This window comes from Lepus europaeus, chromosome 13 (genome assembly GCF_033115175.1).
Source record: "Lepus europaeus isolate LE1 chromosome 13, mLepTim1.pri, whole genome shotgun sequence".
Lineage (NCBI taxonomy): Eukaryota > Metazoa > Chordata > Mammalia > Lagomorpha > Leporidae > Lepus > Lepus europaeus.
The window spans coordinates 55825871-55843607 of record NC_084839.1 but is presented as its reverse complement, the minus strand read 5'-3'; positions in this window follow the sequence as shown (position 1 = coordinate 55843607).

Below are 17737 nucleotides of genomic sequence, written 5' to 3'. Positions count from 1 at the left end.
TGGCTGGAGCTGAACTGATCCAAAACCAGGAGCCAGGAGCTTCTTCTAGGTTCTCCCATGTGGGTGCAGGGGCCCAAGAACTTGGACCATCTTCCACCACTTTCCCAGGCCATTAGCAGGGAGCTAGATCAGAAGTAGAGCAGCCAGGACGTGAACCAGCACCCGTAAGGGATTCTGGCACTGCAGGCCAGGGCTTTAACCTGCTGTGCCACAGTGCTGGCCCCGCTAGTGAACAATTTCCACTGCTGCCTGAGGCTGAACCTTCCCTCCAGTCTCATTCCTTCGTGAGAACTAGAAATTAGTGTGCTGCTCAGCATGTTGGAGAAGCAGGTAAATCCAAGATGCAACGAGTATGAAAACAACTCATTTTGCTGGAGATAGTATAATATCCCATCTGCCCATCTTTGACCTTGGCAGTTGACTGGGAGAGTGGCGTGAATTGACCACAGTGCTGGTGAGGCTGGTCTAAACTAACCACTCCAGGCAAATCCTGTTTGACTCATTTCTGCAGTTAAGGAGAGCATGTAGTCAGAAGAAGGCTGAGTGGGCCCAAATGTGGCTCTTCTCTATCCCAGTGGCACCTAGGTCTTTACATTTTTCCAGTAAAATCACCGACCCTGAATGTTCTAACCCCTCAGGTGGCCTCAGTGGTACCAAGCTCAAAAAAAAAAGAGAAGCATTTCTTTCAACCAAACAGGAGTAGAACTAAACCACTAAACACTTGCCCAAGGCCACAGCTTCTGATTTATGTCTTAATACTTTCATCTCCTCTGGTGTCAGTACTCTTTGCATTTTCCTAGTTGGCTATTTTTCTCCCACTTCTTTCTTTTGATCATTAATAAACTCTCTGCCTCTGGAATTTACTAGCAGATGATTCCGGGATCCTTTCATTGAGACCCTCAAACCATGCACATCACCGGTTATAAAATAATCCATTCTGCAACCACAACAAATGATGGACAGAAGGTCTGCGCCACAGATCTCAAACTGAGCACTTACCTTGGCTCCCAACTCTGCTTGGCTTGTGAACAAATGTTCTAGCTGTGGCCAGCTCCAGTTGTAGCAGGTGGGCTCCGCCAGGGGTGTGAGTGTGGGAAGAGAAGAGTGCTCTCTGCAATTTCTTGGAGCAGCATCCTGCTCTATATCCTAAGAATAGTGTGTTGTGTGGGAGCACAGAGTGAGGTTACAGACACCCGCTGAGACTGGATGGTGGGCCTCTGTGCTTCCCATTTAGTCATTGTCCCTGCCCTGTGTGTGGTTACTGTGGATTGTGCTCTGTTTAGGATTCTCAGAGAACAAGGGTTTCAAGGAGGGTACCCAAGAGCCTTTTGTGAAGACCTGGAAGGCAGGCTCAGTGAGTTTTCATGTGCGTGAAGAGGCTCTGTGTAAAGGAAGCAGAGTGATGGAGCTGATTCCAAGGCCTTAAGGTCTAGACTTCACTTACTCTGACTTTGGAGTCAGAAGTCTCATGCACTACATCTCTTGGAGACACAGGTAGGTGGGCCCACTCTGCTGACTTTTTTTAAAAAATATTTATTTATTTATTTGAAAGAGTAACACAGAGAGAGGAGAGGCAGAGAGAGAGAGAGAGAGAGAGAGAGAGAGAGAGAGAGAGAGGTCTTCCATCCGTTGGTTCACTCCCCAGTTGGCAGCGACGGCCAGAACTGCGATGCTCTGAAGCCAGGAGCTTCCTCCGGGTCTCCCACATGGGTGCAGGGGCCCAAGGACTTAGCTCATCTTCTACTGCTATCTCAGGCCATAGCAGGGAGCTGGATTGGAAGAGGAGCAGCTGGGAGTAGAACCAGCGCCCATATGGGATGCCAGCGCTTCAGGCCAGAGTGTTAACCTGCTGCGCCACAGCGCTGCTCCCCCCCCCCCCCCTGCTGACTTTAAAGTGGCTGTTTAGGGCTTCAGTGGTGTTCTCTCCCAGGCTGGGGGCAGCAAAGACAATGGGCACACATTTGGCTGCATCTATCCACTTGACACCAGAACCTACTCTGCTTTCCCTGAGTGCTTGGGGCCTGTGTTTGGGGCACACACCCACATGAAAGGTTTTTTCTTTATGTTGTCTTAGACAAAAGCAACAAGGAGAGAATGTGCCCTCCCCCCACCCCTGTGACTCCCCCATCCTCCCACCCAGGAAAAAGGCCTGCTGGCCTGTTTGTCCTCAGCTTGTCTCCTCTTTGCAGAGATGTGTCGCACCACAAGAGCTATCCTTTTTCTAGACTCTCTGACCTTTATTTTAAGTATCCTGTGACATGTGTACATGTGTTTTTATTGCAAACTGCCTCAACTCCATTTGGATATGGATGCTGTACAAATTATAAATAAATAAATACATGATAAAGAGAGGATCTCTTCCCTGCCAGCTTGTTGCTTAAAAAGCAGCAAGTTTGCACTTGCGTGACTCGGCTGCTGTTGTTGCTTTTGCTGGGTCCCATGCCGGCAGCCAACAGGAGTGAAAACAAAATCTGTCCCTTTCAGCACTATGCATTACTCCCCTGAGCCTAGGGGAAGAGGTGGCAAGTATCATTCTCCAATCAGGAGCCAGCTAGCCTTTCCTTCCCTGAGCCCAGCAGCTGATGGCATTCTAGTGAGTTTTGTAGATTGATGCTAGTGAGCATGAGTCACCACCCTTCCTGCAGGTGCACAATTCTGCACAGCCCCTTGGTGGCTGCTCCTGTTGGCGCTCTGCACGGCCTTTAGGAACCTGGATGTTGTGTGTGTGAGAAGCAGCTCCCCCGTCCTCCATTTATTCCCCATGTGTGTTTCTCAGCACTTGCCTGAGTGAGACCTGAGCTTGCCTACCCTACCACTTCCCGGAGGACAACTGCTTACTGGTTGGGAAGCTCCTTAATGTATCACTCTTGCTGACTCCCTATCTTGCTGACTCCCTCTGTCCAGGCATTATACTCTTCTTGAATTCCTATACCTACCACTTACATGTCCATTTTGAGGAGAGGGCATTGAGCCCCCAGACCGAGGCTATGGACATCCTTCCGGGTGGTTCCTCTCGTATTTTATTTCGGCTTCTTTTCTCCCTGTTTTTGCTTTGGATGCAGTCTTCCTGCTTCCCGAGGCTAGATCTTCAGCTTTGTCCTGGATTTCCGTCGTTCTTTTCTACTGCAGGCTCCTTGTCTCTATAAACGTGGCCCTTCTCTGCTCATGGTTTCATTTACTTCTCTATGGATTCTGCCTCCCACCTTTGTATTTTTAAAACATTAACAAAATAAAGCCCTTCCCACGTGTGCCTTTGGCCCAGTGGTTGAGATGCTGGTTAAGATGCTTTGGTGTCATATCAGAGTGCCTGGGTTCAATTCCCAACTCTGGCTTCTGTCTCAGCTTCTTGCAGAAGTGGATCCTGGGAGGCAGCAGTGACAGTTCGAGTGATGGGGTTCCTGCTACTCATGTGGAAGGCCTGGAGTTGTGTTCCCAGCTCTGGGCTTTAATCTCCCTGCTGTTGCAAGCATTTGGGGAACCTAAAATTCAATCCAGATATCCCACAATGGAAGCAAGGACCTACGTACATAAGCCATCATCTGCTGCCCCCCAGGAACTGCATTAGGAGGAAGCTGGAATCAGGAACAGAATTGAGACTTAAACCCAGATGCCTTGATTTGTGATACAGGCATCCAAAATCAGTGACTTTTCCCAAAGGCCAAATTGTCCATCCTTGAAGGACAAAATCATTTGAAACCTACATTAAAGACACATAGATTATTCTCTTTTTATCTCCTCTTAACTCACTATACATTTGTGGACTGTAAAAAAAAAAAAAAAAACATGTGTTCCTAATGGCAGTTTTGTGATGTTGAGTAATATAACTTCATCTAGCTTTTGTTAATTTTTATAGCAAAAATGACAGAGTTTTTAAGTCAGATTGTTTTGAGCTGACTTCTTTGCTCAGAAAGAAAAAAAGGTTCATCAGACATACCTTGGGTAGGCAAACATAAAAGCTCAGACAGACAGAAGAGAATGCCCATACAAGACATGAGACCTTTGCAGAAGTTGTGGGCTGTAAATGAAAGAAGAAATAGAATATTAATGGAGTTCATTGAAAACATTACTCTGAGCAGCAGCGTGTGGATGTCATACTTAACATTTTGGCTTCACAGGAGAGAGTAAACAACAAGAAGGGGAAAAATCACAAAAAGATTAGAGACAACATGTGGTGAGGAATAGGAAAACTCACAGAATTGTACTAGCAGAGACTTTATTGCAACAAAAACATCAGATGCCCTTTGTTCTATATGTTTATATGTAGTATTTGAAACTTGATTTTATTCATTTCTATGTTGTTTTATGGATAAATTATTGTATTTCTGACTATAAAAGAGTAGGTCACTATATATACACTCCAGGATCTTTTTTCCTTGCTTACGCTAACTGAAGGGAAACCTTGAAAGATTTTTGGATATGACAGAGACATCATTAGCTTTCCAGATGAACAAAATGGAAAAAAAGATGTGATAGTAAGAAATACTGGGTAGCCTCCTTAAATCCCACCATCATCTTTTTTTAATTATTTATTTTATTTATTTGAAAGAGTTACCAAGAGAGGTGGTGGTGGTGGGTCTTCCATCTGCTGGTTCACTCCACAAATGGCTGCCATGCCAGAGTTAAGCTGATCCATAGCCAGGAGCCAGGAGCTTCTTCTTGGTCTCCCACATGGGTGCAGGGGCCCAAGCACTTGGGCCATGCTCCATTGCTTTCTCTTCCTGCACTAGCAGGAAGCTAGATCAGAGGTGGAGCAGCCAGGACTCAAACCTGCTCCCATGTAGGATGCTGGCGCTGTAGCCTGGGCTTTAACACACTGCACCACAGTGCTGGCCCCTAGTATTTTTTTTTTAATGTCTTTATTATGGTAAATTATGGGTAACATAAAATTAGCCATTTTAAATGTACTTGTATGATTCATTGATGTTAATTGCATTCACAGTAGTATTATGCAATAATTACCACTATTTTCAAACTTTTTTTTCATTGATTTAATAGAAATCCTTAGCCATTAACCAACTTCCCCTTTTCCTTGTACCTCAATCCCTGGTAACATCTAGTCTACTTTCTTTCTTTTTTTTTTCCTCAGAAACCTTTTATTTAAGGAATACAAACTTCATGCATTTCAAAAGTACAACTTTAGGAATATAGTAATTCTTCCCACTGTATCTGTCCTCCCACCTGCTCTCGTACCCACACACTCTTCCTTCTCCCTCTCCTATTCCCATTCTTACTTTCTACTAAGATCTATTTCCAATTAACTTTATAGACATATGATTAACTCTGTACTAAGAGTTCAATATCTAGTCCACTTTCTTTCTGTATGAGTTTGCCCATTCTATGTACTTAAGTGAAATTATGTAGTATTTGTACTGTTGTGTCAGCCCTACTTCACTTAGCATGTTTTCAAGGTTCATCCACATTGTAGTATGTATCAAAACTTCATTTATTTTTTAATTGAGTGAAACTCCATTGTATATTTATATATATATGTTCATTCATAAATTGATGTACCCTTGGATTGTTTCTACCTTTTGTTTGTAATGAATAAGGTTGCAATAGACATATCTGTATCTATTTCAATCCCTATTTTGAATTCTTCTAGGCATATACCTAGGAATGGAATTGCAGGGTTATATGGTAATTCTCTGTTTAGCTTTTTGAGGAACAACCAAATTGTTTTCTATAGCAGCTGCATGATTTTGCATTTCCATAAAAAATGTATGATTGGATATGGCTATTGGATATTTCTACACATTCTCACCAACACTTGTTTTCAATTTCTTCTTAAAAAAGATAACCTAATATGCGTGAAGTGGTGTCTTACTGTGATTTTCATTTGTATTTCCCTAATGATTAATAATGCTGAGTTTCTTTCCTATGTGATTAGCAATTTTTATATTATTTTTGGCAAAATGTCCATCCAAATACTTGGCCAGTTCTTGAATGAGGCTATTTGTCTTTTTGCTGTTGAATTTATTTACATATTATGCATATTATAACTTTATCTGATATAAGATTTGCTAATGTTTTCTCCCATTCTTTACATTGGCTTTTCACTTTCTCCATGACATCCTCTGATGCACAGAGGTTTTTAATTTTGGTGGTCTGATTTATTTATTTTGCCTTTTGTTTCTCATACTTTTGGTGTCATATCTAAGAACCCATTGTCAAATCTAAAATCTTGAATATTTACCCCTATGTTCTAAAGAGAGAATTTTATAGTTTTAGCTCTTATATTTAGGCTATTGTCCACTTTAAGTTAATTTTTTTGGATAATGTTGGAGCTCAACTTTATCTTTTGCTTGTGGAAATTCAGTTGTTCTTTCTCAATGGAAAGAGCTTGGTACCTTTGTCAAAAGTTAACTGGGGGGCCGGTGCTGTGGCATAGCAGGTAAAGCTTTCTGCAGTGCCAGCATCCTATATGGGTGCTGATTCCAGTCCCTACTGCTCCACTTTCTACCCAGCTCTCTGCTATGGCCTGGGAAAGCAGTAGAAGATGGCCCAAGTCCTTGGGTCCCTGCACCCACATGGGAGACCCAGAAAAAGCTCCTGGCTCCTAACTTCAGGTCAGCGCAGCTCTAGCCGTTGTAGCCATTTGGGCAGTGAGCCAGCAGGTGGAAGACCCCCCCCCCTTTCTCTTTCTCTCTCTCTCTGCTTCTCTGTAACTCTGCCTTTCAAATAAATAAATAAATGCATCTTTTTAAAAAAAGTTAATTGGCCATAGATGTATGTATGCATTTCTTACTCTATTCCATTGTTCTATATGTCCACTTATAAGCCAGGAACCAACTGTTTTGGTTACTGCAGATAAGTATGTTTTGAAATCATAAACTGTGATTCCTCTGATTTTGTTATTCTTTTTCAAGATTGTTCCAGCTATTTGGGGCCCCTTGTAATTCTACATGAAGTTGAAGATCAACTTTTCCAATCTGAAAATTGAAAGCTGTTGGAATGTCGATAGAAGTTGTGTTGAATTTGTATATTCCTTTGGGTAGCATTTTGATCTTAACAACATTGAGTGTTGGTGCCTGAAAACACAGAGTGTCTATTTCTTTATATCTTTTTTTGTTTTTAAGTTTTTTCAGCAACATTTGGTGACTTTCAGTGTGAGTCTTTATATCCATGGTTAAGTGTACTTTTAAATAGTTTATTCTTCAGATGGTATTACAAATGAAATCACTTCTTATTTTCCTCTTGGAATTGTTTATTGTAGGTATATAAAACACAAGTATTTTTGGTGTGCTGACCTTATATTCTACAAGTTTTGCTGAATTCACTTATTTGCTCTAGTAGCTTTCCTGTTCTTTAGGATTTCCTATATGTAGAATCCTGTCATTTGTGAATAGAGACAGTTTTACTTTTCTTCCTTTTCAACTCAGATTATTTTTATTTCTTGTCTAATTGCTCTGGCTAGACTTTTTAGTATAGTATGTAGTGATAATACTGAAAGTGGTCATCCTATATAGTTATAATATAACTGCCTATTATAATTTATTATATGAATATTTCTCTCTTCAATTTTGTTAATGTTTGCTTCATTTGTTTAGGGTTCTTTTACTCAGTGCATATTTATAACATGGATGGTAGGGACCAAGTACTTGAGCCATCATCTGCTGCTTCCCAGGGTATGCATTAGTAGAAGGCTGGATTGGAAATAGAGGCAGGACTTGGAACCAGGCACTCCCACATGAGCTCCAGTTTGAGACCTGGCTGCTCCTCTTCTGATTCACCTCCCCTGCTAACGCTCCTGGGAAAGCAGCAATAGATGCCCAATACTTGGGCCCCTGTCAGTGGAGCTCCAGGCTCCTGGTATCGGCCTGGTCCCACCCTGACCATTGCAGCCATAAGGGGAGTGAACCTGTGGATGAAAGATCTCTCTCCTTCCCTTTCTTTCTGTGACTCTGCCTTTGAAATAAATGAGTATTTAAAACAAGGAAGGAGTTGTCATTTGCTATGTTCTTTGTATCTTCTTTTGTCCCTCATTTTTTGTGATTACTGGTTTCTTAGGAGTTTGGTTGATTTTTTTTTTTTCATGATGAACTATTTTGCTTCTGTTCTCATTCCCTTTTGTATATATTTTGAGATTTTTTTTTTGTGATACTACTGAGAATAACATTAACATCCTAAATTTATAACAATTTGGTTCAGATTTATAGGAACTTAAACTTCAATAGCATATACAATATCTACTCTTATACAGGGTTTTCTTCTACTTCTCCTTGTATTGTGGTCACGTATTACATTGTGAACTTAATAATTAAGTTTAAATTCCTCTTTATAATTTTGTATTTTAAATGCTATATAAGAAGAAGCAAGTGGAACAACAAACCAAAAGTATAATAAAGGACTTTCTTTAGATTTTCTTGTAGGGAAGATCTAATAATAATGAACTCCCTCTGCTTTTGTTTATCTAGGAATGTCTTAATTTCTACCCTCAGATCTGAAGGACAGATATCCAAATGTGGAATTCTTGGCTGACAGTTTTCGGTTTTTTTCCTTTGTCACTTTGAATGTCATCACACTGTCTTCTGGCCTCATAATAATCTTATTGAGTACTTGGATATAAGTTGCTTGTTTCTTGCTCACAAAATTCTTTTCTTTTGAGAGTTTGACTTTAGTGTAGGTCTCTAAGTGGAGTTTTTTGAGCTTCTTGTGAAATTGGAAAAGACCCCCTAAAATTTACACTGAAATGTGGCCCCTTAAAGTTCCCTAGAAATGCTATCCAGGGTGCCACATGTGCTACCGGAATTTGGGGTGCCATACAATTTCACCACAGGCTTATTACTAAATCCCCAATATTAATAAGCCCAAGAGGGTTCTTGCCTAATACTTAGAGAAGAATTCTAAATACCGGCACAGATAAACGAGGCAGCATGGTACATTTTCAACTTTTATTTAGTGAGAAAGATGCAAAGGAGAGTGCGAGCCTTATTTAGGAGACAGAGGTGAATAGGGGTTCATACCAAGCACCAGGAACCAGCCACGTGGAAGAGAATCTAGGCCTGTATCTGGGCCAGGAAACCTAGAGCACATGGCCTGCAGACTATGCGCCCTAGAGGCACGGGGCTACAGCAAGTCCCTGCTGACAAGAGGCCAGGGAAGAAGAGCCCGCCCAGCCACACTGTGTCATGGCTTTTAACCCACTTTCAAAGAGGAGTGGTTGGTTAACCTGATTGGCTGGTGGGCACCCAGGTGTGGCCAGGTAGGGGAATGAGGCCACACAGGGGCATGGCAAAGGCATCAGGTAGGGGCATGAGGTCACACAGGGGCATGGCAAAGGTGTGGTCTTCCAGTTCACAAATCTAACAATTTTAGCCTGTATGTCTGCCTACTTTACTTGTACTCATAGATACATGCCTTTCATCAAATTTGGAATATTCTTGAGATTTCTTTTTGTTGTTGTTGTTTCATTGCCTCACTCCTTCTGCCTGCCCCTGGGCCCCATCCTTCTGGGACTTCCATAGGGTATATGTTGGCATGCTTGCTTTTTTCTGCTCTTTTCTTTCTCAGGTTAAATAATTTTTCCTATTTTTAGGTCCACTTATTTTTCTTCTGTTGGCTCAAATCTACTGTTAAACTCCTTATAGAAACCCTTCCATGTCTTGGGGGTTCTATTGCGTAATTGAGCTACAGTCCTTTGACTGATGCATCTTAGAGTTGTTAGTTTGGCTTTCAGTGTCTTCTAACAATGCCCAGTACTTTTAGAGGCTAAGATTCTAATTGCACAAAACAGAGATGCCAGTCCTCTAGATTATAGCTAACCTCAGTCTGGTTAGTCTAGTTAAAACAGACATACAAAATAGTTGTTTATGAAGTCTGCTCTGGTCTCTCCAGAAACAGGGACCAGAATCCCACAGTGGGAATGTTGATTGCACTGCTTAATGATCACCACTGCGGTGGGGAAACAAATGAGGCAGAAGCAAGTAAAAATGCAACCAAGATTTTACTGTTGTCCTGAACTTGTGTTTTTCTTGTCTCAACAAACACTTAGTTTCTATAAACTTTTGACTGTTTTTCTGAATTCTGATAGTTTCTGTTTATTTTTTGATGTTCCTCTGGGGGATGAGAACCTGGAGCTGCTATACTGGTATTTTTGTGATGCCGATCTCACCTTAAAATTTTAGACATTTAATCCTTTTTGGAAAACTTTAAGAGAATCTTGAAATTTCAGAACAGGAAGGAGATTTTGAGATCATGTAGTTTAGTGATTTCCAACTCTTCTCACAGAGAATTAGGGGTTCCTTGGAATTCCCCTATGATCACCCCAGGATATTTGAGGATCCTACCACTACTTTTCCTCATCTTCACCTAGAAACACTTAAGAGTTTGTCACCTTTATTTAAATTTTTTATAGAACCCTAATCCTCAATTTGAGTCAAGAGTTTGTGCCTTTGTATATGAGCTAAATTGACATTTTGAGATTTGATTATTGTTTACAGGCCTTGTCTTTACTGTTGAGGAACAGTATTTTTTTTCCTACTATTTGTTGAATTCTTCACTTAGTGGGGGGTTAATTTTATGATTATAAAATAAACTGAAAGTATGTCATTGTAAAAATTAAAGAATTAGGAAGGAGAAGGGAGGGGGGAAGGTGGGCAGGAGGGAAGGTAGGGTAGGAAGCATCACTGTGCTCCTAAATATGTATATATGAAACACATAAAATTTGATCACCTTATATAAATTTAAAAAATTGAAAAAAAATCTAAAAAAATTTTTTGGAAACTATGGGTTTATATCAAGTACTTAGTTGAGAGATAAGCAAAGAAGGTTCAGGTTCCTCATTCAATGTCATGTAGTTGCTAGCAATTCAGCTGGGTAGCTGTTCTGTGATATGTAAGCATGCTTGTGTCTTTGTTCAGTCTTTAGGGTAAAAGAACTGTGCTATTGAGGGAAGGGCAGGAGGAGGAGATTGTCCTGAGAAGTCTCAATCCTTTTCTTTTTTAAGATTTATTTATTCATTTGAAAGTCAGAGTTACACAGAGAAAGAGGGAGAAGCAGAGAGAGAGAGGTCTTCTATCTGCTGGTTCACTCCCCAGTTGGCCGCAACAGCCAGAGCTGCGCCGATCCAAAGCCAGGATCCAGGCACCTCCTCCAGGTCTCCCATGTGGGTGCAGAGGCCCAAGTACTAGGGTCATCCTCTACAGCTCTCCCAGGCCACAGTAGAGAGCTGGATCGGAAGTGGAGCAGCTGGGACTCGAACCAGCGCCCATAAGGGATGCTAGCACTGCAGGTGGCAGCTTTACCCGCTATGGCCCCTCTCAATCCTTTTCTATCATCCTGAGCAATCAAAGTCTGGTCAAAAGTTTGCATCCTCTCTCAATGAGGCTCTTTAGTAGACCAGATAGGCGATAGGCCACTCCCAGAAGGTCACTTGTCAACTATCTGCTGTTACTGGAGAAATGCCTCTTGATGGGTTCACCTTTCCTTCCACAACCAGCTCAGAGATTAGCAATTTTTTTTTCTTATTACATTTAGTTCTTTCCACTGTAAAATAAAAGTTTTTCCATTTTATTACATTTTTGACTACATTATCATATGACTACTAGCTCTGAATACACAAGAGTATTATATGATGAAATTGAGTTTCTCCAATTTTTTACTCTTACTGAGCAACGGAGTTTAAGTTACTATTGAGCAACACAGTCACCAGGAAGACATTGTATACCATATATATTATCAAAGAAGAATAAAAGATAAATTCTCTAAGGATGGAGAATTTTGTGTTGATAGAAAATGAGCCATCTTTGTTAAACAAATGTCGCTGTAGTTCTTGAAGAGAATGGATTGATTTGATTTAACCAACCTCTTACAGTCTCAGCCTTATGATGCCATACCAATTAAAATTTTCTTATTCTGCATATATTATATGGATATAATGAATTTTAATTTCTTTGGCACAGATATACATACACATATATGCACATGTTTTTTATTAGTTGATTTTTAAGAAAAAACATGGTAATGTCACTCAGAAGTTTGTAGGAGCAGTAATTTTCAATCCGTGTAATATTGAATCTGGATAGAAAACAATCACTTTGGAGGTTTTCTTGCTGACTGCTATATTGACATGATTGTGATACCTCCAGCTGGCTTTTTCACACTGAATGACAATTACACGCATGCCCCATGATACTTGATGCTCACAGAGCATAAAGAGAAAGGAAAACAGTGATCTTAGGTCCATGAGGGAAGACTATAACCACGGACAAAGTAAGCAAATAAAAACCCAGCTAATTGAAAGGGAGGGTAGTTAAAATTTAGCAAAGTCGAATTGGGAATAGCATCAATGTCAACGGGAGCTTGAGTTTCACTGGGTGATTGAAAAATAACATGAAAACAATTATTTCTTCTTCCAAATTTATGGCATCAAAGCAAGGCAAGAATTTTTTTTCCTCCTTTATCTTTAAAGACAGCTATTGAATATATAAATTTGGAATTAATTTGGATGGAAATTAGATTCTAAAATCAGAAATATATTTTATCTTTTTGCATGCTTCAGGTTGACATAGTTGTATGGCTTTGCAATGACATGAACACTTTTGACTTATATTTGTTAGTTTTAAGTTTCTGAGTCTTTTCATTACCGTTTAGCTCCTTCCCTAATACTCAGTAATAATCCTTATTTTTAAGGTAAGGAATTATGTATATATTGAATTAATAATAAATAATAAACAATGACGTATTGAGTCAAAACATATTTAAAAAAAACTCTCTTTGTATGTTTTTTCAGAGGTACCTGGGGTATAGTGGAAAGATCTTAGACTGGAAATTCAGAAAGCCTATGTTCAAATGTAGTACTCTGCTATTTATCATGTGATTTTCTTTTCCTAGCTTTTGATTTTATTCCCACCCCCTTGCCATTTTGTAGGATGAAAAAAGGAACTTAGTTTTCTAATCTCTGGGCTATTTTGAAATAATGTATAATAAAACTTTTGAAAAAAGAAGTAACTTGCAAATGGTGAGAATGATGATGCTCTCAACCAAGAAATTAATCTTTTAAAAATCATTATTTCCACATGACATTTTTAAAAGCTGAAACATGATCAATAACTAGTCATTTTTCAAGGAAATAAGAAAGATTTGATTACTATTTTTACCTGACTTGACAGTGGGGAGTGGTGAGGAGAACCAAGCAGGACCTAGAATCCACCAACTACGGAAGCTTCTGTTGGTTTTCTCGTACCCCTGAGACTTTTCTCCCTTATCATTTAAACATAAACCCTATTTTATACAGCCTTTTAAAATAGATGATAGGATTTGGTACATTTATCCTCATTTCTTATGGTCCCTTCTCTCTGCTTGCCTTCCCTGCCCCACTACCATATTTCTCTATAACTTATTTCTTCTGTTAACTAACTTCAACAAGATCTTCATAACTCAGGTCAGACATCACTTTCTTCTAAGAATTCTTCTCTAATTCTTCTTCTCTACCCAATCTGTTTCAAGCAGATCTCCTCTGTGTTGTTTTAATACCTTATACCTGTCTGTGTCATTGAACACTGCTATGTTGTTGTGTTTATATGTCCTTTTCCCCATCTATAGTCTAAGACACTTGAAGACAGGGGTCATATGTTATTTATTCTGACAATTGGCAAATTGTGGATTCTTAATGAATCTTCTTCTTCATCTTAAGTTTTCTCTAAATAATTTAAAATTAAATAATACTTTAAATGAACTGAAGGTACTTTATATTTAAAGCATATCAGTTTTGTAGAGTACAGAATTCTTTTGAAGAAAGCAAACTTGGTTTTACAACCTATACTTGTCTTCCAATACAAATCTCTTAAACAGTTGCCCTCCTATATCCCTATGTCTTCTCTACTGTTCAGGAAACCATTGTTGAATGGCAGTGGAGAATAAATATCCCCCAGTGAACTACTTTCATTGTCATTGGGAATCTGAGCTTTTGTTCAAGAAAAAAGCCATTGTCTTGACAAACAATAACTTTGAGAACTGTGCACAGATATTTGTTTCTGTGAAAAATAAATAAAAAATGCTAAGGTAATACTTTCAGGAACTTTTGGAAATCTTGTTTCTAAACTAATATAAAGAGCAGATCTGTTAACAATTTTCTTTTTCTTCTTAAGATTACGTTGGAATTTTTATTATTGTTTTGTTTGTTTGCTTGCTTGTTTATTTTGGGAACTGACCCCAGAGAGAATGAGTTGAGAGTTTCTCACATAGTTATGATGTCACTTATCACTATTTTATCAGGACACTTCTTGTCTTTGCTTGGGTAAGAACATGATTTTGGCTTTTCTTAGTGTTCAATTAAAAAACACTAGTACAGTGTTTAGATCGTCTTTGATGTGACAGTGTCACAAAGTAGGACTCCTTAAGTGTCCTGCTAGGCTTCTGTGTGAAATTCTGTCTGATGAGAGGCCACTCTGTCTTAATTACTTTTTCCTTCCCAATTAACCTAATCAAAGAATACTATGTGTGCATTAATCCTACACAATTAACATCCATGAAACTTTTGCTACAATCAAGGTACAGAATGTTTCTGGCTATCTCCAAAATTTCCTACTGCCTACTTGATTTCCATACCATCATACCACTGTCTTTTCTTGGGCAGGACTTCTTGAGGTTGAATTATTTATGGGGAATCAACTGATTTTTTAAAAAAATATATTTATTTATTTGAGAGGTAGGGTTACAGACTGGGGAAGGGGGGGGGAGGGAGACAGAGAGAGAGGTCTTCCATCTGCTGGTTCACTCCCCAGTGAACCAGCTGCAATGGTCAGAGCTGAGTCAATCTAAAGCCAGGATCCAGGTCCCCCATGCAAGTGCAGAGGTTTCAGGATTTTGGGCCACTCCCACTGCCTTCGCAGGCCATAAGCAGAGAGCTGGATTGAAAGAGGAGCAGCCAGGACATGACCTGGTGCCCATATGGGATGTTGGCATCACAGGTGGAAGCTTACCCTACTTAGTTGTCGCAGCACTGCCCCAAATCAACTGATCTTGTAGACATGAAGGAGAAGACAGAGCTGAAGCATTTATTTAAGGAAATTTCTTCAGATCTGACTGGCATCAATGCTTTGTGGAAGCAAACTTTATCCGAAGTCACAGGCCTGTTTGTCACCTGTAGAATGTAGTTCACTAAGAATTATAAAACATTGGAATGGGCTTTACATATGGTCCATTTGATCAAGGAAAATCCCAGGAGGAATTTGGTGAATTGCAGCAGCTTTTTTTTTTTTTTTTAAGATTTATTTATTTATCTGAAAGTCAGAGTTACACATAGAGAAGGAGAGCCAGAGAGAGAGAGAGAGAGAGAGAGAGAGAGGAAGTGAATCCACTGGTTCACTCCCAGTTGGCCTCAATGGCAGGAGCTGAACCGATCCAAAGCCAGGAGCCAGGAGCTTCATCTGGGTCTCCCACGTGGGTGCAGGGGCCCAAGGACCTGGGCCATCTTCCACTGCTTTCCCAGGCCAAGACAGAGAGCTGGATTGTAAGTGAAACAGCTGGGACTCGAACTGGCACCCATATGGAATGCCAGCACTGCAGGCAATGGCTTTACCTGCTAAGCCACAGCACTGGCCCCGCAGTAGCTTTGATGAAGTAAGTATTTGTTCGTCACATGAATTTGATCCCATACACTTATCCTTCCTTAAGACAAATGAGATTTTTTTTTAAAGATTTTATTATCTTTTTGAAAGGGGGGGGGGGGGAGAGGGAGAGATCTTCCATCTGCTGGCTCACTCCCCAAATGGCCACAGTGACCAGGGCTGGGCCAGTCCGAAGTCAGGAGCCAGGAGCTTCTTACAGGTCTCCACATGGGTGACAGGGGCTTAAGGACTTGGGCCATCCTCTATTGCCTTCCCAGGCACATTAGCAGGGAGCTGGATAGGAAGTAGAACAGCTGGGACTTGAACTAGCACCCAAATGGGATGCTGGCACTTGCATAACCCACTGTGCCACAGCACTGACACTGACAAATGAGATTCTAATATTTATTTTCCTTTACAGTGGTCACCATCAAGAATCAAGTTAGTGGCTTTTCTTTGACCATGTATAATTGTAGGATATAAATTCTTATTTCTAGGAATGCAAATGTTTGTTACTATTTCAAATTTTGAAAATGGTTAAGGGATATATAACAATTTGACTTTAGCACATAGCTCTAACCACTGGACATTTGACTTTATATGGCTAAGGATCAAGTACTATTGGTGAGATGTTTGCTAAAGGATTGGAGAGGAACAGGTTGAATAGCCTTTTATGATTGTGTCACAGTCTAGAAATAAACATTACATTTATTTTTCTCTAAATATATTTGTGTCCTGGAGAGCCATCTGACAGTTATTGTCTTTTTTGTTTTCTATTAAATAGCAATTGTTCTTGGCTGAAGGAATGGCACTATTGAAAACTTCTTCACTCTGAAGAGTCTCCCTGGTTTGAAGGAAAAAGCTTTCCAGGCTTGATAATCAACAATTTGAAGTCTATCGCATAATTCCCATCCCCCATTCCTCTTGTGAAAATTTTGTTAAATAGGGCTTTAATCTATTTCAGAGTAAGGTTGGGAAGCTCCTACATCAGATCTGTCCTAGACATGAATGCCTTCCTAGCTTACAAAATTACCTTCTTCTTCAAAATATTTAGTGGAACAGGTGACTTTTAAAGCTTTGAATACTGTTTTCCATTTTTCTCTTGGTAGAGGTTTAATGAACTCATCTTCCTTTAATTTAACTTATTTTTTAGAGATTTTGGAGAACAGAATTTACTTACGGCAATGTCAGATTTTTTTTTCTCCTACCCCACCCTTTTTTTCTCCAATAGGCAAGAACTATCGTATATGCAGATTATTGAGAGAGGAAAAATAATATCTGAAAAAGGTGGCTTTCTTAAAAGGCACTCGTAGCATTAGTGTCATGTCTGAAGCACCCATTTGTGTCAACTGTACAGACCTTTCAATGGAAAATGTGCTGTGCTACCTTTTAAAGTATGAAATGCTAATTTGGGATTTACAGTTTTTGAACTGGAGGGCTGCATTTTGCATGGGATTTTGTTTAATTTCCCAGTGAAAAAAGGCATTTGAAACACAACTGCCTACAGCCAACTGTCAACAAAAATCAACTGTAATAGCACAGAGCCTGTCAGTGATGTATGTGGTGATGTGGTAATCTTCTCAATTTAACTGGGTATTTCTTCTTCGTACAAAATAGCTGAAAGTCTTGCTAGGCATTTATGAATATCGGGAAGTGTTATTAGGCTGATAATGGGACCAGATTAAAGAAGTGTACACTGGTTCAAAGTGTCAGTTAAAGAGACACAAGATGGGACGATGAATGGTCCTTGGTCTAAGGGACTCTTATCTCAGGTTTGCTAAAGATTTGGGAGAAAGCATGCTGAGATCCATCTGCTGTGAAAGTGGCTTTTTGGAGAAAAAAAATCAAGTTGTTATGCTATTTTTTCTCCTAGAAATCTGTTTTTGTTTATCAAGAGGGTGAAATAAAAACCTCTGAAAATGGAAGTGAGCAGGGCAGGCAAGGAAAACCTCCCTGGGGCACGTGCATCCTGTTCCTGAACATGGAGAGTTGGTGGTCGAAGGTGGTAGCTTTTCCTCCTAAGCCACAGCTACCTAAGAGTGGAGAGAAGAGAATTCTTTTGCGGTCTCCATATGTTAGTAGCAGGTCTCCCTTTGAATGCTAAATAACAACCAACAAATGCAAGACAAAAAAAAAAAAAAACCTACATATAACCTATGCTTTGGAAAGGCACAAAGTTGACACTTATT